We start from the raw sequence: 27,806 nt of genomic DNA on the forward strand, positions 1-27,806 counted from the left end.
GGGAAGGTGACGTCGAGGGAGAACGAGCGGCCCGGATTGGCTGGCAGGCCAGATCTTCGCCACGCCTCCTCCTCCTCCTCCGGCTGGCGATGTTTGCAGTCAGCTGGCTGCAAAAAGCGAGCAGGGGTAGAAGCGCAAAGAGAGCAAGCGTGGAATCGGGAGGTATGTAAATGGGGAAAAAGGTAAAAGGCGGATCTAGACGGATCCTCGTGAATTCATATGATTTTTTCATTCAAATTAAATAAAACCACCATGATACTGTAGACTATGTCTTACTCTATAGACAGCATCAAAAAAATCACGCATCTACTATTTCGTGGGGCCGCAGGGGCGCAAAAACATGGTTAAAAAACACGGATCCTCATGAATCCTACTGATTTTTGCAATAGATCAGCCCAAACTCACTGTCAAATTACACATCATGTCCGGGGCACAGCATCCACCACAGAAATCACGGATCCACGGCTTCCTGGTGATACCGTGGCCCAAAAACGTGGTTTTGAAGCACGGATCCTCATGGATCCTCACGCTTTTTGCATTGGGCCACCCCAAACTCACCCTCAAATCACACATCATTCCCAGGGGCACAGCATCCACCACAAAAATCACGCATCCACGGCTTCCTGGCAACGCCAGGGCGCAAAAACGTGGTTTTGAAGCACGGATCCTCATGGATCCTCACGCTTTTCGCATTGGGCCAACCCAAACTCACTGTCAGATGACACGTCATAGCCAGGGGCACAGCATCCACCACAAAAATCACGGATCCATGGCTTCCTGGCCATACCGTGGCACAATAACGTGGTTTTGAAGCACGGATCCTCATGGATCCTCATGCTTTTTGCATTGGGCCAACCCAAACTCACCCTCAAATCACACATCATGTCCAGGGATAAAACTTGCACCACAAAAATCACGGATCCACGGCTTCCTGGCCATACCGTGGCACAAAAACGTGGTTTTGAAGCACGGATCCTCATGGATCCTCACGCTTTTCGCATTGGGCCAACCCAAACTCACTGTCAGATGACACGTCATAGCCAGGGGCACAGCATCCACCACAAAAATCACGGATCCATGGCTTCCTGGCCATACCGTGGCACAATAACGTGGTTTTGAAGCACGGATCCTCATGGATCCTCACGCTTTTCGCATTGGGCCAACCCAAACTCACTGTCAGATGACATGTCATAGCCAGGGGCACAGCATCCACCACAAAAATCACGGATCCACGGCTTCCTGGCCATACCATGGCACAAAAACGTGGTTTTGAAGCACGGATCCTCATGGATCCTCACGCTTTTCGCATTGGGCCACCCCAAACTCACCGTCAAATCACACATCATGGCCAGGGGTGCAGCCTGCACCACAAAAATCACGGATCCACGGCTTCCTGGCCATACCGTAGCACAATAACGTGGTTTTGAAGCACGGATCCTCATGGATCCTTATGCTTTTTGCACAAGATCAGCACAAACTAACTGTCAAATCACATATCATAGCCAGGGGCACAGCCTACACCACAACAAACTCGGATCCACGTCTGCCTGGCCATGCCGTGGCCCCAAAACGTGGTTCTGAAGCATGGATCGTCATGATTTTTGCACAAGACCAGCCCAAAATCACCATCAGATCAAACATCATGGCCAGGGGCACAGCATCCACCACAAAAATCACGGATCCACGGCTTCCTGGCAACACCATGGCCCAAAAACGTGGTTTTGAAACACGGATCCTCATGGATCCTCACGCTTTTCACATTGGGCCACCCCAAACTCACAGTCAAATCACACATCATTCCCAGGGGCACAGCCTGCACCACAAAAATCAAGGATCCATGGCTTCCTGGCAACGCCGTGGCCCAAAAACGTGGTTTGGAAGCACGGATCCTCATGGATCCTCACGCTTTACGCATTGGGCCACCCGAAACTCACTGTCAGATGACACGTCATAGCCAGGGGCACAGCATCCACCACAAAAATCACGGATCCATGTCTTCCTGGCCATACCGTGGCACAATAACGTGGTTTTGAAGCACGGATCCTCATGGATCCTCATGCTTTTTGCATTGGGCCAACCCAAACTCACCCTCAAATCACACATCATGTCCAGGGATACAACTTGCACCACAAAAATCACAGATCCACGGCCTCCTGGCCATACCGTGGCACAAAAACATGGTTTTGAAGCACGGATCTTCATGGATCCTCACGCTTTTCGCATTGGGCCAACCCAAACTCACTGTCAGATGACACGTCATAGCCAGGGGCACAGCATCCACCACAAAAATCACGGATCCATGGCTTCCTGGCCATACCGTGGCACAATAACGTGGTTTTGAAGCACGGATCCTCATGGATCCTCATGCTTTTTGCATTGGGCCAACCCAAACTCACCCTCAAATCACACATCATGTCCAGGGATAAAACTTGCACCACAAAAATCACGGATCCACGGCTTCCTGGCCATACCGTGGCACAAAAACGTGGTTTTGAAGCACGGATCCTCATGGATCCTCACGCTTTTCGCATTGGGCCAACCCAAACTCACTGTCAGATGACACGTCATAGCCAGGGGCACAGCATCCACCACAAAAATCACGGATCCATGGCTTCCTGGCCATACCGTGGCACAATAACGTGGTTTTGAAGCACGGATCCTCATGGATCCTCATGCTTTTTGCATTGGGCCAACCCAAACTCACCCTCAAATCACACATCATTCCCAGGGATAAAACTTGCACCACAAAAATCACGGATCCACGGCTTCCTGGCTATACCGTGGCACAAAAACGTGGTTTTGAAGCACGGATCCTCATGGATCCTCACGCTTTTCACATTGGGCCAACCCAAACTCACTGTCAGATGACACGTCATAGCCAGGGGCACAGCATCCACCACAAAAATCACGGATCCATGTCTTCCTGGCCATACCGTGGCACAATAACGTAGTTTTGAAGCACGGATCCTCATGGATCCTTATGCTTTTTGCATTGGGCCAACCCAAACTCACTGTCAAATCACACATCATTCCCAGGGGCACAGCCTGCACCACAAAAATCACGGATCCACGGCTTCCTGGCCATACCGTGGCACAAAAACGTGGTTTTGAAGCACGGATCCTCATGGATCCTCACGCTTTTCGCATTGGGCCAACCCAAACTCACTGTCAGATGACACGTCATAGCCAGGGGCACAGCATCCACCACAAAAATCACGGATCCATGTCTTCCTGGCCATACCGTGGCACAATAACGTAGTTTTGAAGCACGGATCCTCATGGATCCTTATGCTTTTTGCATTGGGCCAACCCAAACTCACTGTCAAATCACACATCATTCCCAGGGGCACAGCCTGCACCACAAAAATCACGGATCCACGTCTGCCTGGCCATACCGTGGCACAAAAACGTGGTTTTGAAGCACGGATCCTCATGGATCCTCACGCTTTTCGCATTGGGCCAACCCAAACTCACTGTCAGATGACACGTCATAGCCAGGGGCACAGCATCCACCACAAAAATCACGGATCCATGTCTTCCTGGCCATACCGTGGCACAATAACGTAGTTTTGAAGCACGGATCCTCATGGATCCTTATGCTTTTTGCATTGGGCCAACCCAAACTCACTGTCAAATCACACATCATTCCCAGGGGCACAGCCTGCACCACAAAAATCACGGATCCACGGCTTCCTGGCCATACCGTGGCACAAAAACGTGGTTTTGAAGCACGGATCCTCATGGATCCTCACGCTTTTCGCATTGGGCCAACCCAAACTCACTGTCAGATGACACGTCATAGCCAGGGGCACAGCATCCACCACAAAAATCACGGATCCATGGCTTCCTGGCCATACCGTGGCACAATAACGTGGTTTTGAAGCACGGATCCTCATGGATCCTCATGCTTTTTGCATTGGGCCAACCCAAACTCACCCTCAAATCACACATCATGTCCAGGGATACAACTTGCACCACAAAAATCACAGATCCACGGCTTCCTGGCCATACCGTGGCACAATAACGTGGTTTTGAAGCACGGATCCTCATGGATCCTTATGCTTTTCGCATTGGGCCACCCCAAACTCACTGTCAAATCACATATCATGGCCAGGGATACAACTTGCACCACAAAAACCATGGATCCACGGCTTCCTGGCCATACCGTAGCACAAAAACGTGGTTTTGAAGCATGGATCCTCATGGATCCTCACGCTTTTTGCATTGGGCCAACCCAAAGTCACTGTCAAATCACACATCATGGCCAGGGATACAACTTGCACCACAAAAATCACGGATCCACGGCTTCCTGGCCATACCGTGGCACAAAAACATGGTTTTGAACCACGGATCCTCATGGATCCTCACACTTTTTTCATTGGGCCAACCCCTAACTCACCCTTTATTCAAAGATCTTGTATATAAGCACAGATCTGACCACAAAAATCATGGATCTACTGCTTTGTGGCACTGGCCAGATGTTTCCCTGGATTTATTTACCTGTTTTTAGGCGTGTGAGTTTCGAAGAAAGAAACAGCGTCGCCTGAATCTCAATCCATTAAAGATGGTCAATATGGCAATTGACTTTGCAAGCTATAACACCTTTGTGGTTCTGGCAAACTCCACAAAAAAGGCAGGCCCTCTGGTGCCTTGCTAACCCTGGTGGCTCTCCATATAAAATGCGAACACATTCTCTCTGCTATTGCAAATTGCAAACCTTTAGCAACAAAGATAGAGATGGAGAGCCAGGTCATGTTACTGGTTAATGTGTATATTTCTCCCTCCTCTACTGTCACAGCCAAGAACCATCAATGGGATCTCCTTGCACATGTGCTTGAGAATCTGGACACCATTTGCCCCAATTTAACTATTGTCCTGACAGGGGATTTTAATGCCTGCTTAGGCCAAGGGCAGGAAGTATATACAAAAGCTTGGGAGATCTTTGACTCTACTGCTCTTCCGCTTATGGGAACGAGAATCACGGGACTTAGAAATCAACCTGGCTGGCTTACGGCTCACCAAGCTGACTACCACCAGGGCTTTGTTGTGGCTTAATGGGCTGCCAGACTGGGAAGGCTCTGGGAATTTTACCTTTCTCTCCCCACAAGGAAATAGTGGGGCAGACTATATTCTGGTTCCCACTAAATTGTTGCCCTTCGGGGTGATCCTATGCTTAGTGAGTATCTCCCCTGTCAGGGAACTGCCATCGGAGAGTCAGGTGGTGGAAGGGCTCAAGGAGGCTAGGAGACCCTCGGATGCTGAGGAAGGAACCAGCAGGGGGAGAGGGAGAGTTCCTGCAGAAACTCAGTCGGAGGAATGGCTCCAAGATACTTCCAGTGAGCACAGCGGGGAGGTCTCAGGACCTCCGCTGGGGACGCCTACTCCGCGCAGGAAACTGCCACGCAGAGAATCCAGAAGGAGAGTTTCCGTTAAGGAACTCTTATGTTGGCGTAAATTCCAGAAGCACCCACTGACGGATTCTGCCAGCGATTGAGGTAGCCATGCACCCATGGCTCCGCGGACAGGGAGAGTTTAGAAACTGATTGCAGAGCCTTGAGGCTTTAAATGCTTACACACAAGTAGCCCCCCTAATCCCATAACATCCCCCTTCAATGTAAATTTGTCTTTCCATTGAGAGTCTTTCCATTAACGAGCATACACTATTGTCTTTCCAAACCTTGGTGTATTCTGATTGTGTGACTCACTTGATATTGGTAGGGAGTGGTGAAATTCCTCCAGTAGCTAGAGTCACTTGGTTTGAGGAGCTTATGGACATCCTAATAACGAATTGCCCTATTCACACTCGCACAGGCCACCTAAGGGTTTGGCGAGTGGACTGATATCAAAGGCATTAAAGTAGAGGTTAGGAGAATCTACAGAGAGTCTAGAGAGGCGGGAAGCTCCCAATTGTGTGATACATACTTCGTTACAACCAGGCAACTTAGGGAGTCTATCCAGCTTAGCCAGGAAAGATACGTACAACCAGGCTTGCTGGGATTCACTGCTTTCTGCCATCCTTACCAATGATCATAATACACTTTGGAAGGTTGTTGCAGACCCCCCACAGACTCAAGAGCACCCACTGACATTGATTCTATCTATGCTATGGGTAGAGCATTTTAAGGCAATCTTCTATGATGATTGTATCCCACCAGACAGCCAAGATCCTGCCCCTTCTTAGACCCTGGTAAAGTGGCCCCCTGTCTCCATTACTGAAGTCGAAAAAGTAATTTCTCAGATGAAACTAGGCAAACCCGCAGGCCCTGATACCATCCCTTCTGAACTAATTAAAGCTAAACCGGACTGGTGGGCTCTGATTCTAGCGGAACTCTTCACAGTGGTATATAGGACTGGAATTATTCCTAATTCTATGCAGAAATCCATAATCATCACAATCTTTAATAAGGGAAACAAGAAGTTACCGTCCAACTATTGACCAATAAGTCTATTGTCAAATATTGGGAAATTGTATGACAAACATCTATTATCCAAATTAACTACAGTGGTACCTAGGGTTAAGTACTTAATTCATTCTGGAAGTCCGTTCTTAATCTGAAAGTGTTCTTAACCTGAAGCACCACTTTAGGTAATGGGACCTCCTGCTGCCGCCGCGCCACTGGAGCACGATTTCTGTTCTCATCCTGAAGCAAAGTTCTTAACCCGAGGTACTATTTCTGGGTTAGCGGAGTCTGTAACCTGAAACATATGTAACCCGAGGTACCACTGTACGTGGCTTGATGCGAGCATCATAGGCCCAGAACAGGCAGGGTTTAGGCCAGGGAAATCCACTCTACGTAACTGTATAGTGTTATCCCATTAAGCCGCCAAGTACACGTGGCACAATAAATAAGGCCTATAAGTGGCCTTTTTTTATTTTATGGCTGCTTTTGACTCAGTTGGCAGGGGGCTGTTATGGTCCAAACTGGTGTCATTGGGCTTAGATCCTAGGTGGTTACTTTACCTGATTGAAAAGCTTTACTCAAATAATACCCGTCATTTAAAAATAACCCAGGGGATGAGGTGTCAAGAGCCTGTTGTTATAAAACGAAGCAGGGCTCCTTTCTTGCTCCCTCTCTTTTTAATCTCTTCTTAAATGACCTCGCCTCCTTACTAAAACTGGTGGATGTTCACAGCCGCAAACTAAATGTATCAAAAATCACCATTCTTCTATATGCAGATGATATGATTCTGCTCTCATGAACTAGAATTGGCTTAAAGCGTTTGCTAAATGTCTGTATCGACAATTTGTCTAGGATGAAAATGAGCATGAACTTTGATAAAAGCAAAATACTAGTCTTCAGGAACTCTCGTAAGATATATAGTCAGGTTTTTGGTGGGAAACACATCCAGCAGGTATTTGAATTCAACTATTTGGGGATCACTTTCCATCACAGGCTACGGCGGTCCTCTTACTGCGCAGTGGCGGTAAACACAAGCCAGCTGTCTATGCAGGCCATATTGCATTTTTTTGCAACAAGAGGTAACCAACACATCCCTTCTGCCCTCAAGGTTTTTAATGCTAAAGTTGGAGCCCAACTGCTCTATGGAATTTCACTCTGGATGTCAGGGTTTACCCAGTCAGTGGAAAGAGTGCAGGCAGCCTTTCTATTGAAGATTTTCCCTGTCCCACGCTGTGTACCTTACTCAGCCTTGTGTCTAGAGGGAGGCCAACATAAGCTTGAGACAGTTGACTGGACTTTTCTTTTATGCTGGCAAAACATTTGCTTTTCAGCAGACAAAGATAATTTGTTTAGCAAAGTGTTGTCAGACCCCTTCCCTTCCCCAGGGATACCACTGTTTTGCACAAAGTTGGGGCAACTTGGGCTTTCATAGGATCTCTTGGGTGCTGGGGCTTTTCCAATCGCCAAGGCCATGTTAAAAGGTATAGAAAGTGAGCAGTTGGGTCCCACAAGGATCAGAACCTCTATTATTTCATTTATTCATTTTGTGATGTGGAATTAGTGCTAGAGACTATTGAAAAAGGAACTGAAAATGAAATGGTCAGTATTGTAATGTCCCTGTACAGTTCTATAGCGTGGTCCCATTTGGAATACTGTGTACAGTTTTGGGTGCAATATCTCTAAAACGAATATGGCTGGAAAAAGTGCCGAAGAGGGTGTTCTTGCTCTGTGTGGGATGGTCATTCTCTTCCATGGAGTGTGTGGCTTGGGGGGGGGGGATGCACAGTGCTGGGGATGGCAGACACATTCCTTGCCAGTCTGATCAGCCAGATCAATCCTGGTGATCAACAGGGTGATAGATGTGGCAACCAGATTGCTCTTACATCCAGAATTGGGCAACCAAATGATTAAGGGGGTACAGTGCTTTTCCTTTGAGAAAAGGCTGAAGAGTTTGGAAATGTTCGGTCTATAAAAGGTCTATAAGAGGGTAGCAGTCATGATAGAGGTTAGAAGATCAAAGAAGATAAAGTTGTTAGAGAAAACTTTTCATCACTCTCTCAAAATACTGACCTCACCCTGTGAAAGGAAGAACCACTTTATTCCATGAGAGATTAAACTGTGGAATTAACTGCATGAAGATTTGGTGATGGCCACAGGGAAAAAAAAATATTATTGGGAGAAAAATTCTGGTCCACTGGTCTTATGTAACCATTTAAAATTAACTTTGGGAGATTATTCCAACAAAAGAGACCATACCAATATATAGAGCTTCCTTAGTGACATTTCTGAGCAATTGCACAGAAAGATAGAGACAGAGACACTGCATTAAAGGTGATCATTTAACATTTTCCTGTTTAATTTTATGTACATGTGTGCCAAGAGAAAGGCGAAATGGGCAGAACTAGCAGGATACACACAGGTGAAGGGAGAACAGAGAAAATAAGAGCTTGGGATCGATATTAAAAAACTATAATTTAAACATTTACTTAACAGTCACAAAAATCAAATATGAACAACTTTCTTTTGCAGAGGTCATCATGCAATTAACTATCAGCTTCGTGCAGCCTTCTCCTCTGTCTGTCCACATGCTCATCATATGGAGACCTGAAAGCATAATGCAGAGAATTATATGCTGAACTTACATTCTTCATTCCTCCTATCATTACAATTTTTCCTAAACATTTGTCTTATCATTTAGGAAGATATTTCAGGCTTTAGGTGCCATCATAACACTAATGTTTCAAAAAGGACAACAACAGGGCATTTTTGACAACAGGAAAAGGCACTTCAGGTGTGGTGTGGTGGTTATGAGCGGTGGACTCAGTGGCGAAGCTGCAAGCTCTGGCACTGTTGGCGGAGAGCAGATGGGGGTGTGGCTTGCACGCATCACAGGAGGCATGGAGTGTGTGCCAGGGGTGTGACATGCCACACGTAGGGTGGTGCATCCCAGGGGTGTGGTGAACATCCTGGAGACGTGGTGTGCCTCCAGTGGGGACGTGGCGCCTGGTGCGCCAAGGGACCACAGCGCGTGTCTGGGGGTGGCTGTGATCGCACCTCAACAGAATGGTGGTGTCGTGTGCGGTGGGCTCACTCCATACCCCTTCCTCTGCCAGTGGGTGGACTCGTAATCTGGTGAACCAGGTTCGCGTCTCCGCTCCTCCACATGCAGCTGCTGGGTGACCTTGGGCTAGTCACACTTCTCTTGAAGTCTCTCCGACTCACTCAGCTCAGAGTGTTTGTTGTGGGGGAGGAAGGAAAAGGAGAATGTTAGTTGCTTTGAGACTCCTATAAGGGAGTGAAAGGCGGGATATCAAGTCCAAACTCTTCAGGCTGCAATTATTGCACTAAGATACACCGTGGGACCAACAGATACTTCAGTTTGTTAACGGAGAAATCTGAGGGCTCCCTTGGACAAAAAAAAAAGACACCATTCAGGAATACCAGAGCAAAACAGCATCCAGTAAAGTATTTATTGAAGACCAAGACAGGACTCCCACCTGCCACAAGGTGGAACAAGATGGAAGCCCCAAACAAAAGAGCCCCCAAACTTTTATTAGCTGCTAATCCCCATGTTACAACCCCCCACAAACTACATCACTAATACAGCATGGTTACATCATGAAAGGGGAGGTCTGGTGGCCGTAATCTGCGCATCCTGGACCCTGCCCCATGGTTCCCCTTGCCCTCCACCAAACACCTATCAAGTGTAACAAAAAAGATACAGTACTTACATTTCCCTGTTTCCCAGCCAAGTTGATCACACCCTTTTGTCTTCATCTGGGTTTGTTCTTCCCGGAATGGCTGCCTCTCTGGCACTCAGGTATCATGATGCCAGGGATTATCACTCAGGCAGAGGGGCTGCTGAGTAGCTGAGCTCACAGGTCTGTATGAATTTCTGAAGTTTTCCCAGTGAGCCAGTACATAGATGCATCTATCAGTGAATTGTTACATTTGGTATTGTGCAGCAGAGGCCCTTTGAATAGATAGGAAGAAACTGTGATGAAGTGTTTTGTGGGGACAAATCACAAAAGTCTAAATAGTGATTGTGCATGATATCTGCTGGAGGGGCAACCCCCCACAACCTATACATAAATTCCTGCAACAACTTAGACTGCACTCTTTCCCAAAGCATGTTATTAAGGACTGGAAAAAGACAACTGCAACATTCTTAGATTACAAGATGATGCAGGTGTTTTCCCCAAACCATCTGCATTTCAGTGACTAAAATGGACTCAAACATTGACATGAGACACCCACTGTTGCATCAGTGTGGAGGTAACTAAAGAAAAGATTATTCTTTGGGCGAGGGCTAAGCAAATCGGCCCCCCTTCCCACACATCTACCTGTGAAGATGTTGGTGTGCTGGCAATCAAAAAATGTGTGGAGAGATGGGACAAAGTTTTTTCTTAGCTATACATGCAGGGAGGGAGCAAAACTCCAGTAGAATCGTGCCAGCACCTCAGTGGGCTTACCTTAGCCCAACTGGCTACAGTGTAGGTCTGTGAGGCCCCCACTTCATTTACAGTGGTACCTTGGGTTACATACGCTTTAGGTTTCAGAATTCCGAAACGAATTAAGTACTTAACCCTAGGTACTACTGTATAGTCCCCTTTCTCCCCAGTGGGGACTCCAGAAGAAATACATCCTTCACCTGACCTCTACATGTTACTTGCACTATGCCGCCAGTTCTAGTGGTGCACCCAGCACCTCAGGGTCTCCCCTTGCTTGCTTATGAGAAGAACTGGCTCTGCATTCCAAACAAAATGGTTTTGTGCCTGCTGTTTGCTACAGGTACTGAAGATACTTCCCCCCAGGTTTTGTCCCTGATAAAAAATCTTTTGGGAACTTCCATACCCCATTCCTTTAAAGTGCAGAATAAACTTGGCCCTTCCATGAATCTCATTTAAATCTATAACATCACTTGGTTTTGTCCCAGCATATTTATGAGAAATGTCACTATTATAAAGAGTTAGGAATAAGAGTTTGGACTTTATATCCCGCCTTTCACTCCCCTTTAGGAGTCTCAAAGTGGCTAACAATCTCCTTTCCCTTCCTCCCCCACAACAAACACTCTGTGAGGTGAGTGGGCCTGGCCATCCGTCAGGAGTGCTTTGCTTGTGTGTTCCAGCATGGCAGGAGTTGGACAAGATGGCCCTTGTGATCTCTTACAGCTCTATGATTCTATGATGTTTTGATTCTATGACACTAGCTAGTACACTGCACTGTTCCATTAGATCGGGCATAGGCAAACTCGGCCCTCCAGATGCTTAGAGACCACAATTGCCATCACCCCTGACCACGGGTCCTGTTAGCTAAGGATCCTGGGAGTTGTACTCCCAAAACATCTGGAGGGCCAAGTTTGCCTATGCCTGATTATGTTGATATTGTTGCTATTTTTTAAGCTTAAGGTTATGTATACAGTAGCTGGCATCTATTTGCGTTTGAGCTAGCATGGTGTAGTGGTTAAGAGTGGTGAACTAATAATCTGGAGAAACTGCTTGCTTCCCCACTCCTCCACCTGCAGCTGCTGGGTGACCTTGGGCCAGTCACACTTCTTTCTGAACTCTCTCAGCCTGACCTACCTCAAAAGGTATTTGTTGTGGGGGTGGAAGGGAAAGGAGATTTTTAGCCGCTTTGAGACTCCTTAAAGGTAGAGAAAAGCAGGATATAAAAACCAACTCCATGAATAAGAATTCTATGGAAAAGGACCATCCCTGCTATGATGATGAAAACTATCTGTTTAGATTTTGCTGTATTATACCAACCTGTGGAATATGACAGTTCGCAGTTTAAAAATCTATTTGGCCACAGTGGATTGACAATCTGGACACACAAAAACCTCTGGAAGATCTTTTGAATCAATGCCTATGCAAAAGCAGTGGTACCAGTCCTTGCAGTTTCCTTCACAGTAAACCATAGATTGGTCACACTCACCACTGGGCTTCCTGCACCCTTCCTTCAAAAAACATATTGACCAGCTGCCTTCAAACAAGGTAGGTAAAAGATCTGAGCAATAGGTTAGTGTATCCTTCCATCCCTCTGGGCATGATCGAGACACAGTAATGTCACTCTCTTTCAAGCTTTGTCTCTTTGTGGGAGGAGGAGTGGCAATTTCAACTGGAATATATTTTTCTTGTCCTTCAAGATAGGTTTTCCCAATGTAATGTATTATTTCTTTTGCAATCCAGGGTCTAATGGCGGTCATATCCTTTTGTGTGTACTGTAATTGGGCAGCAGAAGCAATCAGATGTGCAATGGTGCATATGAAAGGACCGCAGTCATTGGAATTACCTTGCCTGGGTATATCAGTTGGTGCAAAAAATGACCAGTCCGCAAAACTATAGGGACAGTCTGAATCCATCTCATACAGACATGCTATGAAGGATTTTATTGCATAAATCACAGAGTGGTTTAATCCATGGTTGGAATCTAGGTAGAGCATGGTCTTCCTTTTAAAAATGATTACTATCAGTATCCAGTGGACTCCACTGTCATTTACTGGAATAATCCAAACATCTTTCTTTAGTACCCCATATTTCAAACAGGACTTCAGGGCTTTCACTGACAATTTTTGACACATGAGGGTCTGAATGAAGAGGCAACTAAATGGGAAAATTGTTCCATCATGACCTAGCTCTTTGGTCATGATCACCCTGGAGGCAAGAAATGCATCTATTATGCGGTCATTTATCCAGTTCGATCCTTTCAGTGTGTCTATGTCATAACCATACACACAGATGTTGGCAACTGAGCCCACAAGTTCCTCGGTTTGTAGACTGAGTGTGTTGAAGGTACAGTTGTGCCATGGGGGAACTGATGTAGAAATCATTGATTTGTCCAAACACTTCTCACTTTGAGATGGGAATATGGGGCTGCTATCAAAACAATTGGTCACTGTAAAATCCTCTTTCCCACTTTTTGGAGTGGAGGTCATCTGAGGCTGAGTGTTTTCCAGGTCTCTCATTGTCAGTTGGAGATCTGTTTTTAAGGAGTCCAAATCCTCAGCAGCCTGCACTGAATCAGATGCTGGAACTACAGTTATCTTTTCCTTCAGTCTGGAGAACTTTCTTCCTGATCTACTCTTCTGCCTTTTATTTCGCTTCAACTGTGTGAGCTGCAAACGGCGAGGCTTCCCTGGTTCTGGTGGCATGCCGATAGATTTTTTGGCAGCTATAATATGGTAGCAAGTCCTGGATGATGGGCAAGAGCAGCTCTCTTTGGGGAAAAGGCGGACAACATAATGCTTTTCCTTACTTCCCCTTACCACAAAGACACCAAGCTGTGGACAAACAGCTATTAAATTGTTCAGTACCGTAAGGTCCGCTAGTACCATTTGACAAACTGATGGTGCCTTCTCATAGCTTTCATCTTTCTTAGGCCGTGGAAGTTCACCCCTTTGTATAAGATCCATGATTTGTGATGGATCACAAGCTATATGAGGAAAGACTGTATGCTCTGGTGATTTTGAGTGTCTGATGAACTGAGGCCGCAAATGAAAGTTTCCAGTGTTACATAGTCCACGCAAAGTTTCTCTCCAGTAAAAATTTTGCATTGCATATAAGGATAACACCATTGCTTCCATTGTCATTTCTTTCCATTGTGAAAGTCTTTTTAGAGCTGCATGAAAACTCTCAGAGACATTTGTGGTGATTCCACTTTTTTCTTTATATATGTTCAGCCTCTTTAGAATCCAGGCCCCAGCATGATTTATTATTGCTTGGTGCAGGTCTTCCTCAAAGTAGTCCAAGAATGCTTTGCTCCAACGTTTACTGAGTTTATCAAATTTGAATGTGTACTCTTGCTCTGAATTTGACCTCAGAAGATCAAAAAAGTCAGCAAGGTATACCTTGGTATCCTCTGAACTGGCCCCATGTTTTTTCAACCAAAACATGATGTCTCTGCGGATGTGATTCCAGCATACCACTCTGTGGCTCTTGAGCAAAACATGATCCAAAGCCTTTTCAATTCCTTTTTCTCTGTCAGACACTATGACAACTTTTTCTGAATTGAACAATGGACACTGTTTTGAAAGGGTTTCCAAAAATCTCCTGTGATTGTCCTCTCGCCTGCTGTCATGTATCATGAACATTACAGGAATCAGTGGTGATTCAGCGAAAAGCACATTTTGGAATAATAAAGTAGATAGGAAGAAGTCTCCAAGTTGAAAAGTTGTGTCATATGAAAAAAGCATCGGTAAATCTGTTTTCAGTGATATCATTTTACCAATTTCGGATGAAATATCCTGTAGGCCCATAACAACAATCACTGTAGGACACAGAGAGATATCATGGATGAAGCCTTCAAGGAGTTCTGTTAATTCAAAAACACTGTACAAATCATCATGACTGATTTGTGAACGTTGTCTTTCAAGCTTAAGTTTGTTTTGTACCTAAGGAAACAAAAAACAAAATTGTATGGAATGTTCGTAAAGTACAGTGCTACCTCTGGTTACATACTTAATTCGTTTTGGAGGTCCGTTCTTAGCCTGAAACTGTTCTTAACCTGAAGCACCACTTTAGCTAATGGGGCCTCCCACTGCCGTCGTGCGATTTCTGTTCTCATCCTGAAGCAAAGTTCTTAACCCAAGGTAATATTTCAGGGTTATTGGAGTCTGTAACCTGAAGCGTATGCAACCTGAAGCGTATGTTACCCGAGGTACCACTGTAGTCATGAGAGGTCATTTCATACAACAAAATGCTGGGGGGGGGGGAGAGAGCCAGGGAAACAAGAAAAAAATAAATTTTGGATGCCATATCAAAGAAAGAAAATGAATTTGGAAAAAACCCAAATAAACAATCGATAAAACAGCCAATGAAATTATTACAATCACAGCATTCAATGATAATCAATGTAAAATAGCATGGGAAGTTAAAAAAATGAAGCCGACATTCTTTGAGCATGCAAACAATCCCGGAAAGTTGCTTGCATGGCAATTAAGGAGAAATCAACAGATGAATTATATATATAGGTAAAATTATTTCCAATGGTAAATTTCTAGATAACACAAAAGAAATAAGGGAAGCCTTTTAAAATCATTTTCAAAATTTATACAAAAGAGGAAATGGAAAGGCAATCAACATACAGGAATATATAAAAAAGAGTAATCTGCCAAAGATAAAAAACAAGAAGAGATAGTATTCTTAAATACACAAGTAACAGAAAAATCCCTGAAGGAATAAGGCAAATAAATGTGGGCAAATCACCAGGAACAGATGGATTATCAGCAAAGTTCAATAAAAAAATTAAAGAACATCTGGTAAATCCAATGAAAGATATAATGAATGAAATAGTAACAAAAGTGGAAATTCCAGAAACGTGAAAGCAAGCTTATATTACCTTGATTCCAAAACAAGATACAAATTTGACCTTGGTCAAAAACTATATACCTATTTCATTTTTGAACAATGATTACAAGGTATTTGCTAATATTTTAGCTAATTGATTAAAAAAGGTCTTAAATGTTTAAATATACCCAGACCAAGCAGGATTCCTTCCGGGTAGGCAGATGAAAGATAATATAAGAAATTGTAAAAATGTAATAGAGTATCTAGAAGTAAGAAATGAGAAAAAAGCAGCAATGATGTTTATAGATGTGGATTGTTTTTTTTAATGTATCTTTGTGCTTTATAAGGAAAGTGATGGAAGAAATGGAATATGGAGAAAAGTTTATAAAAGGGATACAAGCTGTATATACAGAACAGAGTGCAAAACTAATTATTAACCAGGTGATAACAAATGAATTCCCAAATGGAAAAAGGAATGAGACAAGGATGTCCATTATCACCATTATTATTCATTCTGGTCCTGAAGGTTTTGAACAGAAACATAAGAGCAGACAAACAGATTGTGGGAATAAGAACGGTGTGTGTGTGTGTGAATTTAAGTTGAAAGCATTTGCTGTTGACTTGGTAATTACAGTTGAGGAAACAAAACTGTGTCTCCCTAAAGCTTTTGAAAAAATATAAGTTTGGGTGAGTGGGAGGATTTAAATTAAATAAAGGAAAGACAAAAATACTAACAAAACGATGGAACTGGAGAAAATAATAATAATTTTATATTTATACCCCACCCTTCGCAGTTCAAAAAACGGGCTCAGGGCAGCTAACAACAAATTTAAAACACTTGATTATAAAAGCAACATAAAATACAGTATAAAAACATGAATAATAATAACATTCAAAAATCAATTGGATAATCCCCAAGGCTAGGGGGAGGAATTGGTCCTACTTTGGCCAGCGAGGAGACCAGGGGAGAATTAGCTTTGGGTCTCAGAGAGGGTGATCTTCATAAAAAGGTCAGGGGAGGGAAGGGAAGGGAAGGGAAATAAAAGATCAGGCTGAATTCAAATTAAGGCCAGGCGGCACAGCTCTGTCTTACAGGAACGATGGAAAGAGGTTAAATCCTACAGGGCCCTAGTCTCATGGGACAGAGCATTCCACCAGGTCGGAGCCATCACTGAGAAGGCCCAGGCCCTGGTGGAGGATAGTCTGACTTCCTTAGGGCCCAGGTCCTCTAAACTATGGTTGTTCATGGACCTTAAGGTCCTCTGCAGGGCAGACCAGGAGAGGCGGTCCCCGAGATAGGAAGCCCCTAAGCCACAAAGGGACTTAAAGGTTCAGACCAGCACCTTGAACATGACCCTATACTGCACCGGGAGCCAGTGCAACTGGTAAAGCACTGGGTTAATATGCTGCCATGGCAGGGACCCCGTAAGGAGCCTCGCTGCAGCATTCTGCACCCGCTGGAGTTTGTGGGACAGTTTAAAGAGTAGCCCAGAGCTAATTACAGTAGTCAAGCCTGGAGGTGACCATCGCTTGGATCACTGTAGGAGCCATAGGAGATTACAGAAGTAGAAATTCATAAAAAAGTCAAAATATTAAGGAATTTAGCTTGATAATAAAAATTTAAATTTATATAAAGACAACTATGATAAAGTTCGGAATGAGGTGAAGATAGATTTGAAAATTTGGAAGAGAATGAACCTCTCCTTGATGGGAAGGATAGCAGCAATAAAGATGAATGCACTATCAAAGATGTTATTTTTAATTCAGTCAATAGCAATAATAAGCAGCCTTGTCTGATATATAATGAATTTGGAGTAAAATGTTTAAAAAGACTTTTGCTAAGAAACCAGAAAAATTACTCCTATAAATTGTAGATCAAGATAAAAAAAAGGAAATCAGAAATTATTTATATATGCAGCAACAGTGGCAATAATTTTATTAGCACAAACTTGGAGGACAGAAGAAATACCAACAAAAGATCAATGGCAAGGGAAACTTATGGAAAATTTAGAAGTTGCAAAAACTATCAGATAAACTATATGAAAAGGACAACAAAGACTTTAAAAGAGAAGGGGGACCATTTTCAACATATATGAAGAGGCAACATAAAGAAATGAACTCCTTGCCTTGAGTAAATGATCACAATTGTATGTGGCAAAAAGTAAGAAAATATGCATTCTTGGAAATTTTGGGGAAACAACATGCAGGGAGAACAATATGGAAATAAAACAAAATAGGCATATGAGGGAAGTCCAGGGAAAGAGGGTGGAAATATGAAAAATTGTTAAAGATATATTGTTAGAAGAAGTATACATGCAAAAATTAATTAATTTTTTTTTAAAGTTTGTTTCTTACCTGGTGCAGGTTTCGTGGCTGAGCTACAGGTATATGAGCAGAGCTGGTTACAGGGTCATTACAAAGGTCTATATAGATTTTTGAAGGCTTAGCACTTGTATCTGAAATCTTTCCTATTACTGAAGGCATTGTCCGTACATGTGCTCTTAGCAAATTTCTCTTTCTGTTACCATGAGGAAGTGCATGGAATTCCCTCTCATTTCCAATATAGTGTATCAGAACCATTTCACAAGAAGGCTCTAGCAAAGTATAACTGTGCCTTATAAAGTTGCCTGTACTTGAACAAGTTTTGATTTTATGGTAAAATTTTCTCAGCTTTGGATTAATTTTTGGCCATAGTCGGACACCACAGTTGATCCAACAATATTGATCACAGCGCCAATCATTTTTTTTCTCAGGAGAACCTTTGAATGAATACAGAAAGACATCACCACCACTAGGCTTGCATGGTGGATCATTTACAATCTTCTGATAATCAGGATGAGATAGAATATCAATAGCTTCTTGCACTGTAAAAGGAGTGGCTTTCCTGCAGTATAAGATCATTGTGAAAAGTCCTCCACTCTACATAAATCTGAAAGATTGTTGCATAAAATATTTTTAAAAACAGGCAGTTCCAGGTCCTTGGGGGACTCTGTGAGCCCACTAGGTAAAGAGAAGAAGTCCTGACCTTTATTGTAAAAGCAACTGCTATAGCAGGGTCCACTCTCCTCTGGCAGCGAGATGAGTCAAACTTTTAACAGAAGGTGCCCCCCCACTTTTATTAGTTTCCCAAATTCCCTGTCCCACCTCCAATATTTCATCATTGCTACATCACTGATGCATCACACAAGGGGTGTTATGGGGCAGCACCTGGGTATCAGATAGCTGTCTTTTCCCACCCTTTTCCCATCTCCTGACACCCGTTAATACAAGACATTAAAACTATTTACAGTTCCTGACCCCTCTGGTCAAGTTCCTCACAATTCTTTTGTCCCCTGGAGTCCAAATCCATTTCAGGGTTGCCCATCTTTGTAATCTGTCTGGCACTTGGGTTAGGTGTTACCCCTGCGGTGAGGCCATTTGCCTACTGACTTTATGCTTCCTGGTGGGCCTACCTTTCCCTGTACAGAACAGGACTCATGGAAAGAACAGCTGTTTTCTAGTGAATTACTAAAGTTTCTTGTACATTTTTTGTTATACAGTGACTTATACATGAACTTTCACACTGTAACATTCTAACTGCCTGGGAGGATACATGCATTCATAGTGGCTTGTTACAAGTAGGTAGCCATGTTGCTCTCCCGTAGTTGAAACAAAATAAAACAATTTTTCCTTCCAGTAGCACCTTGGAGACCAAGTAATTTTGTTATTGGTAAGAGCTTTCATGTGCATGCACACTTCTTCAGATACTTCAGGCTGTTACTGAAGTGGATACATAACATTTGGCTGCAGTACCAGTGTTACATACTCTAGTTGGTCCTGTTTGGTAACATTCATTGGTTGGAGCTTGATAGGTTATTTAAACAGACAATTCAAAGCATCAGGTCTATTCATTCACTAGATGTGATAGTGCAGTTTTCTCCTTATTCTTTGGCTGCCTTTATTTAAAGGGCCAGTAATGCTTTTTTTGTGTGTTCACTCTATCTAATGGTTTCAGGTAAGTACACATGAAATAGCCGATACCAAAGAATTGTTTCCTTGCACACACACATGGCAACTGTACTGACCGCGTGCCCTCGGCTGCTCTACAGCTGGGGGGAGGCAGCGGGCCATCTTGTCGCACACACCCCAAGGTGGCCCCCGGGGCAGGGACCACACTTAGTATGTCCCTGCAGCCAATCAAATATGCTATGACCAATCTGAAGTAATGCTGGGCACAATTCACCACTGATCCTGCCAACTTTATGAAAACACATGGTGGACTCCAGGAAAGTTAAAACAAAAAAAAAATCCTTCCAGTAGCACCTTAAAGAGCAACTAAGTTAGTTCTTGGTATGAGCTTTTGTGTGCATGCACACTTCTTTAGATACACAGTGTGCATGCACACGAAAGCTCATACCAAGAACTAACTTAGTTGGTCTTTAAGGTGCTACTGGAAGGATTTTTTTTTGTTTTGACTATGGCAGACCAACACGGCTACCTATCTGTTCCAGGAAAGTTGTCAGCAGGCAGCCTGGTGCCCATGGGCACCACATTGGAAACCCCTGATTTCCAAGTTTGCACTAACAAAATCTGTTGGCAAGAAAACTTGCAGTTAAACCTCTTTTTATAATTTCCAGCCCCCCAAAAAACAACTTTTGTTGCAAAACCTTTTGTAGCGTAATTGATGAAAGATATATTATTGCTTTTCATGGTCACTTTGGCAGTCTCTATTTAGTTGCTTTGATATTTTACATTCACAGTTAATATCATCACCATCTCTGCCTTCGAAATTCTTCAATGTTTGCAGCGTCAAAAATTTCCAGGTTCGGTTCTTTACAGTGGAAGCTATGGATATGAATGTTACGTTAATACATTGTTCTTTCTAGTGCAGAACCATTTCAGATAGAGATTTTATTTTGGGCATTGATGTGATCTAATTTGGTGGAGTCCTTTTAACAATCATGATGATTCCTTAAGGATCAAAGTATTTAATATATTGTTTATTCCTTGGCGGTGCTCTGTGGTTTTTGTGGTTCATTCTGTGGTGGGTCATATACATGCTTACAGGAATGTCAGACATTAATCGGGGGGGGGGGCTGGAGCACCCCACCCCATGAGTAAGCACTTACAATGAACATGGCACAAACATCACCCACCCACCCACCCACCCACCCACCCACCCAAATGGCCTGACCAAATCGTTACAATGTATCCAAATCAATAGACCATGTCTGATTTGATAAACTGTTTTCACTTTTGAGTGGAAGTGTTTTTCTTGCTACACAGGACACCATAGCGTTTTCAAATATTCATATAAAATAAACCACACCATGCCTCTGCACCATTCCTTTTGATTTACAAGAGGAGGGAGGGCTGCCAAAGGAGGAAGGTATGGAACATGTGACTGGCAGACATACCGGTAATCCTTTATGCAAGAAAAAATGTTCGCAGCAATCTCCCCTTCCTGAAGATAAGATCACACGCAAGTGCCAGACTGCTCCTCATTGACTACTTGCAGATGGATTCTACCCTTGACCAAACAAATATATGTGACTGACTCCCCCCAAGGGGCTATGGACTTGTAAATGCTCTTATTATCTTCATCTATGGGTGACTGGTTGGTGGAGGGTGGGGGGAGGTAGGGGGCTCGTTTAATTTCACTGCACACAGGTGGTGTAGTGGCAATAAAGGTTTATTAGTATTATATACAACAGTCTAAAGCAAAAATTATTTAAAAATATGATTTCATTTCTAAATTGGACAGACAAGATTTCTTTTACAATATATTTATTCCTTTATCAAATACACACAAAACTTCTATTTTTAAACAGGAAACATATTTGCAACCTAAGGTCTATTATACAAATCCATTTTCTTAGTTCTGTTAAGCTGTATACAAATTATAAAGATTCCAAGTTTATTTGATGTTCTTCCATGGGTCTATTATTTACTAAATTGGTGAGTTTTGCCATTACTGCATATTCTGATAGTTTTTCTTTCCATGCATCTATCTGAGGACACATGTCAGATTTCCATGTTAGCCAGCACCAATGACTGCTGTGGTCATATAAGTAGTTCCACTGACAATTTCACAACAGCTGAAGGAGTCATTCCCAACAGCATACCTTTGGGATCCAATGCAAATTTACTTTTTACTTTTTTGGCATTTTGAAATGAACTTTCCTCCAAAACTTTTTGGTCTTTTCACAGGTCCAACGCAAATGGAAGAAGGTCCCTTGAGGTCTATGGCATTTCCAGCAATGTCAATTCATTACATTATTCATCTTGTGTATATCTTTCAAAGTTATATAGTCCAGGCATGCCTGACCAGTAGATCCCTGGTTGATCCTGGTAGATCGCGAAATCATCCCCCCAAAAGCTAAACCTAAGGGCAATCCTCACCACAAAAAGCTCAAAAACTCTGCTCAATTCTCCCCTTCCACCCACCCACCCACCACACGCATGCACACTCCTACTCCCTCCAAAGACAACAACAACAACCACAACAATAATAATTTTTTTTATACCCCGCCTTCCCTGGCCAGAGCTGGGCTCAGGGCAGCTAACACCAGTAAAATTACAATAAAAACATAATGGGTGGGAACACCCAATTTAAAATACAGGTTAAAATGCAATTTAAAATGCACCCTCATTTTAAAAGTAGCCCATAGATCAAAATCATATGGGGAGGAGAAACATTTCGGTGAGACTGAGTCCAAATAAAAGGCCAGGCGAAACAGCTCTGTTCTTGCAGGCCCTGCAGAAGGATGTCAAGTCCTGCAGGGCCCTAGTCTCTTGTGACAGAGCGTTCCACCAAGTCTGGGCCAGTACTGAAAAGGCCCTGGCCCTAGTTCTCTGCAGAGGCAATGGCGGTACACCCAATGCAAAAAGTGTGAGGATCCATGAGAATCCGAGCTTGAAAACCACGTTTTTGGCCCATGGAGTGGCCAGGAAGCTGTGGATCCGTGTTTTTTGTGGTGGATTTTGTATCCCTGGAAATGATGTGTGATATGAGGGTGAGTCTGGGTTGGCCCAATGCAAAAAGCGTGAGGATCCATGAGAATCCGAGCTTGAAAACCATGTTTTTGGCCCATGGAGTGGCCAGGAAGCTGTGGATCCGTGATTTTTGTGGTGGATGCTGTGCTCCTGGGAATGATGTGTGATTTGAGGGTGAGTTTGGGTTGGCCCAATGCAAAAAGCGTGAGGATCCATGAGGATCCGTGCTTCAAGACCACGTTTTTGTGCCACGGTATGGCCAGGAAGCCGTGGATCCGTGATTTTTGTGGTGTAAGCTGTGCCCCTGGAAATGATGTGTGATTTGAGGGTGAGTTTGGGTTGGCCCAATGCAAAAAGCGTGAGGATCCATGAGGATCCGTGCTTCAAAACCACATTTTTGGGCCACGGTATCGCCAGGAAGCCATGGATCCGTGATTTTTGTGGTGTAAGCTGTGCCCCTGGAAATGATGTGTGATATGAGGGTGAGTCTGGGTTGGCCCAATGCAAAAAGCGTGAGGATCCATGAGAATCCGAGCTTGAAAACCATGTTTTTGGCCCATGGAGTGGCCAGGAAGCTGTGGATCCGTGATTTTTGTGGTGGATGCTGTGCTCCTGGGAATGATGTGTGATTTGAGGGTGAGTTTGGGTTGGCCCAATGCAAAAAGCGTGAGGATCCATGAGGATCCGTGCTTCAAGACCACGTTTTTGTGCCACGGTATGGCCAGGAAGCCGTGGATCCGTGATTTTTGTGGTGTAAGCTGTGCCCCTGGAAATGATGTGTGATTTGAGGGTGAGTTTGGGTTGGCCCAATGCAAAAAGCGTGAGGATCCATGAGGATCCGTGCTTCAAAACCACGTTTTTGGGCCACGGTATCGCCAGGAAGCCGTGGATCCGTGATTTTTGTGGTGTAAGCAGTGCCCCTGGAAATGATGTGTGATTTGAGGGTGAGTTTGGGTTGGCCCAATGCAAAAAGCGTGAGGATCCATGAGGATCCGTGCTTCAAAACCACGTTTTTGGGCCCTGGAGTGTCCAGGAAGCCGCGGATCTCAGTTTTTTGTGGTGGATGCTGTGCCCCTGGACATGATGTGTGATTTGACAGTGAGTTTGGGTTGGCCCAATGCAAAAAGTGTGAGGATCCATGAGGATCCGTGCTTCAAAACCACGTTTTTGGGCCCTGGAGTGGCCAGGAAGCCGTGGATCCGTGATTTTTATGGTGGATGCTGTGCTCCTGGGAATGATGTGTGATTTGAGGGTGAGTTTGGGTTGGCCCAATGCAAAAAGCGTGAGGATCCATGAGGATCCGTGCTTCAAAACCACGTTTTTGGGCCCTGGAGTGGCCAGGAAGCCGTGGATCCGTGATTTTTGTGGTGGATGCTGTGCCCCTGGACATGATGTGTGATTTGACAGTGACTTTGCACTGATCTAGTGCAAAAAGCATGAGGATCCATGGGGATCCATGCTTCAAAACCACGTTTTTGGGCCATGGAGTGGCCAGGAAGCCGTGGATCCGATTTTTTTGTGTTGCATGCTGTGCTCCTGGCCATGCTGTTTGATCTGATGGTGACTTTCAGCTGATCTAGTGCAAAAATCATGAGGATCCATTAGGATCTGTGCTTCGGAACCACGTTTTTGGGCCACAGTATGGCCAGGCAGGAGTGGATCTGAGTTTTCTGTGGTGTAGGCTGTGCCCCTGGCTATGATGTGTGATTTGACAGTGACTTTGGGTTTGCCCAACGCAAAAAGTGTGAGGAGCCATGAGGATCCGTGCTTGAAAACCACGTTTTTGGGCCACTGAGTGGCCAGGAAGCCGTGAATCTGAGTTTTTTGTGGTGCAGGCTGTGCCTCCGGACATCATGTGTGATTTGACGGTGAGTTTGGGTTGGCCCAATGCAAAAAGTGTAAGGATCTGTCAGGGAACTGACATCAGAGAGAAAAGCGGAGGCAGGGCTCCAGAGCGATACCGGAGAGGGAACCAGTCGGGGGGGGGGGGAGGAATTCAGTGTGACACCAATAGAGAGGAGAGGAAGATGGAGGAATCGGTGTCAGGGCTCCGAGACCCTTCAACCGAGACCAGCGGAGAGAGCACTGGCACGCCCTTGCCGCCCCCTTACCTGCGCTGACGCGTTCCGCGCAGGGAACACAGGCGGAGACTTGGGGTCAAACAGCTTTTATGCTGGAAGAGATTCAAGAAACGCCCACTGACGGATTCTGCAATTGACTAACAGGTCACGGAGGGCGAGCTCTAACCCTAAACATGGTTGAGCAAACGATCTAACTGAAGTGGAGGTAGTTTACACACGAGTAACCCACCCATAACCATCACAGGATCCATGAGGATCCGTGCTTGAAAACCACGTTCTGGTGCCATGGAGTAGCCAGGAAGCCGTGGATTCGTGATTTTTGTGGTGCAGGCTGTGCCCCTGGAAATCATGTGTGATTTGACGGTGACATTGGGCTGATATAGTGCAAAAAGCGTGAGGATCCATGAGGATCCGTGCTTGAAAACCACGTTTTTGGGCCCTGGAGTGTCCAGGAAGCCGTGGATCCGTGATTTTTGTGGTGAAAGCTGTGCCCCTGGGAATGATGTGTGATTTGACGGTGAGTTTGGGGTAGCCCAATGCAAAAAGCGTGCGATCCATGCGGATCCGTGCTTGAAAACCTTGTTTTTGGGCCATGGAGTGGCCAGGAAGCTGTGGATCTGAGTTTTTTGTGGTGTAAGCTGTGCCCCTGGAAATGATGTGTGATTTGACAGTGACTTTGCGCTGATCTAGTGCAAAAAGTGTGAAGATCCATGAGGATCCCTGGTTCGGAACCACGTTTTTGGGCCACGGTTTCGCCAGGAAGTCGTGGATCCGTGATTTTTGTGTTGCATGCTGTGCTCCTGGTCATGATGTTTGATCCGATGGTGGCTTTGGGCTGATCTAGTGCAAAAATCATGAGGATCCATTAGGATCTGTGGTTCGGAACCACGTTTTTGGGCCACGGTATGGCCAGGCAGGAGTGGATCCGAGTGTTCTGTGGTGTAGGCTGTGCCCCTGGCTATGATATGTCATTTGACAGTGACTTTGGGTTTGCCCAACGCAAAAAGTGTGAGGATCCATGAGGATCTGTTCTTGAAAACCACGTTTTTGGGCCACGATATGGCCAGGAAGCCATGGACCCGTGATTTCTGTGGTGGATGCTGTGCCCCTGGACATGATGTGTAATTTGACAGTGAGTTTGGGCTGATCTATTGCAAAAATCAGTAGGATTCATGAGGATCCGTGTTTTTTAACCATGTTTTAGCGCCATTGCGGCACCACGAAACAGTGGATGCGTGATTTTTTTGGTTCCTCCTACAGACTAAGATGTGGTCTACAGTAGCATGGTGTTTTTATTTTGTTTCCATATAAAAATCATATGAATTCATGAGGATCCGTGCCTCAGATCCATGTTTTTGTGGTGCTGCAGCGTGGCAAAGTGTTGGATCCACGTTTTTTATAGTCCAGTTTGTAGGCGTGCCTTCTAGGTGTGATTTGACACTGCATTTGTTGGAGTTATTTTTAAAAAAGTGGAGGATCCATGAGGATCCGTGTAGATCCGCCTTTTACGGAGACCCTGTAAATGGCAACCCTTGCAGTGATCGCAGTATTTTGCGAGGTTCCCCAGCAAGGCGACCCACCTCCAACAGGCCTGCTATGCTCGCGCAATGGAATTGTTGTTTTTATTCTTATTACTATCCGGAGCACTTTAACGCAGGATTTAAACCCACGAAGAGACCCTGCCCACCGGACCATCAACTTGCATTGCACGCTCCGGATTGGCTGGAGTAGGTGGCAGAAGGTAACCGATCCCGTATTGGTCGCTGAGCGTGGCTAGGCTTCTCTCTGATTGGGTAAGGAGCGGGGTGGGGTGGGGACCTCCAGGAGGATCCCGTCGCCACGCAGCCTCCTAGTTAATCTTTAGATGAACGATTGTGACCTCCTGTTCCAGCATCGTCTCGTGCAGCCCTTAAACTCGTGCGCTTGCTAGGCAACTTGTTGACCTGTCCAGCTTGGTCGTCTGGGAACATTAACCCCTTGCTAGCAGCCAAGGCTCTTTCGCTTCCTGCGCTGTTATCTATCACTTTCCTGGTGCGCAAAAAAAATGTGCTATTAAGCTTTCGCAAGCAAATGTCTCCTGAAAGCTCCTTTACCCCACTAGCCTATTTGATAATCTACCTATTGCCTAAACTACGCCACTTCTGTTTCCTAGGCCTAGGGTAGCTGTGTAGAGCAATAAAACTCCACAGGCTATTCTGAAATCTGCGAAGAACCTAGGAAGCTGTCTCATACCTTGTCAGAGCAGAAATCCATCCAGTGCAGTATTATCTACGCTTCTCTCCAGAGTTTGAGACTGGGGACTTTAGGGATTGAATCAGGGCTTTTGCACATAAGTGAGATGTTCTACCACAGAGCTTGGGCCCTTCCCCAGAAGTCAGTCAGCATATCAGCTGATACATGGCACATAGTGGCATTCCACCCACCTCTTGGAAATGCTTCTTCTCTGAAACCTTGTGTTGATTTTGCCTGCTTAAGAAAATGCTTTCTGAGAAATATGCCCAAGAGCCAGAATGTTCCCAAGCATGGCATCTTCAAGGTTACAGCTTCTGCTTCTCTGGCCTCTCCCATCTGAGAGCAAGAGCATCAGGGAATTGGTATAGCCATGTGGAAGTTCCGCCAGATGGACAAAGTGCAGTTTACCATGTTGCAGGAATTTATGTATAGGTTGGGGGGGTTGTCCCTCCAGCAGATATGCACATGCAGTACACTACCAACATTAGCACAATCACTTTTGTGACTTTTGTGATTTCTCCGCACAAAACACTTCATCACAGTTTCTTCCTATCTATTCAAAGGGTCTTTACTGCACTATACCAAATGTAAGAATTCACTGAAAAATGTATCTATGTACTGGCTCACTGGGAAAACTTCAGAAATTCATATAGACATGTGAGCTCAGCTACTCAGCAGCCCCTCTGCCTGAGTGATAATTCCTGGCATCCTGATACCTGAGTACCAGAGAGGTAGCCATTCCAGAAATAACAAACCCAGATGAAGACAAAAAGGTGTGATTAACTTGGCTGGGAAACAGGGAAATATAAATATCTCTTTTATTACACTTGATG

The 27,806-nt window shown here is 44.7% G+C and overlaps 1 long non-coding RNA gene across 1 annotated transcript; it reads left to right on the top strand.

Moving 5' to 3' along the window:
* The first annotated feature begins 54 nt into the window (after positions 1 to 54).
* LOC309370766 lies at positions 55 to 27,471 on the top strand. The gene is made up of 3 exons (XR_014168661.1): positions 55 to 162; positions 26,386 to 26,482; positions 26,894 to 27,471. It is a non-coding gene; the product is annotated as an uncharacterized lncRNA (long non-coding RNA).
* Positions 27,472 to 27,806: the final 335 nt, after the last annotated feature.

The sequence above is a fragment of the Podarcis melisellensis genome (assembly GCF_964234715.1).
Source record: "Podarcis melisellensis genome assembly, chromosome: 5".
Lineage (NCBI taxonomy): Eukaryota > Metazoa > Chordata > Lepidosauria > Squamata > Lacertidae > Podarcis > Podarcis melisellensis.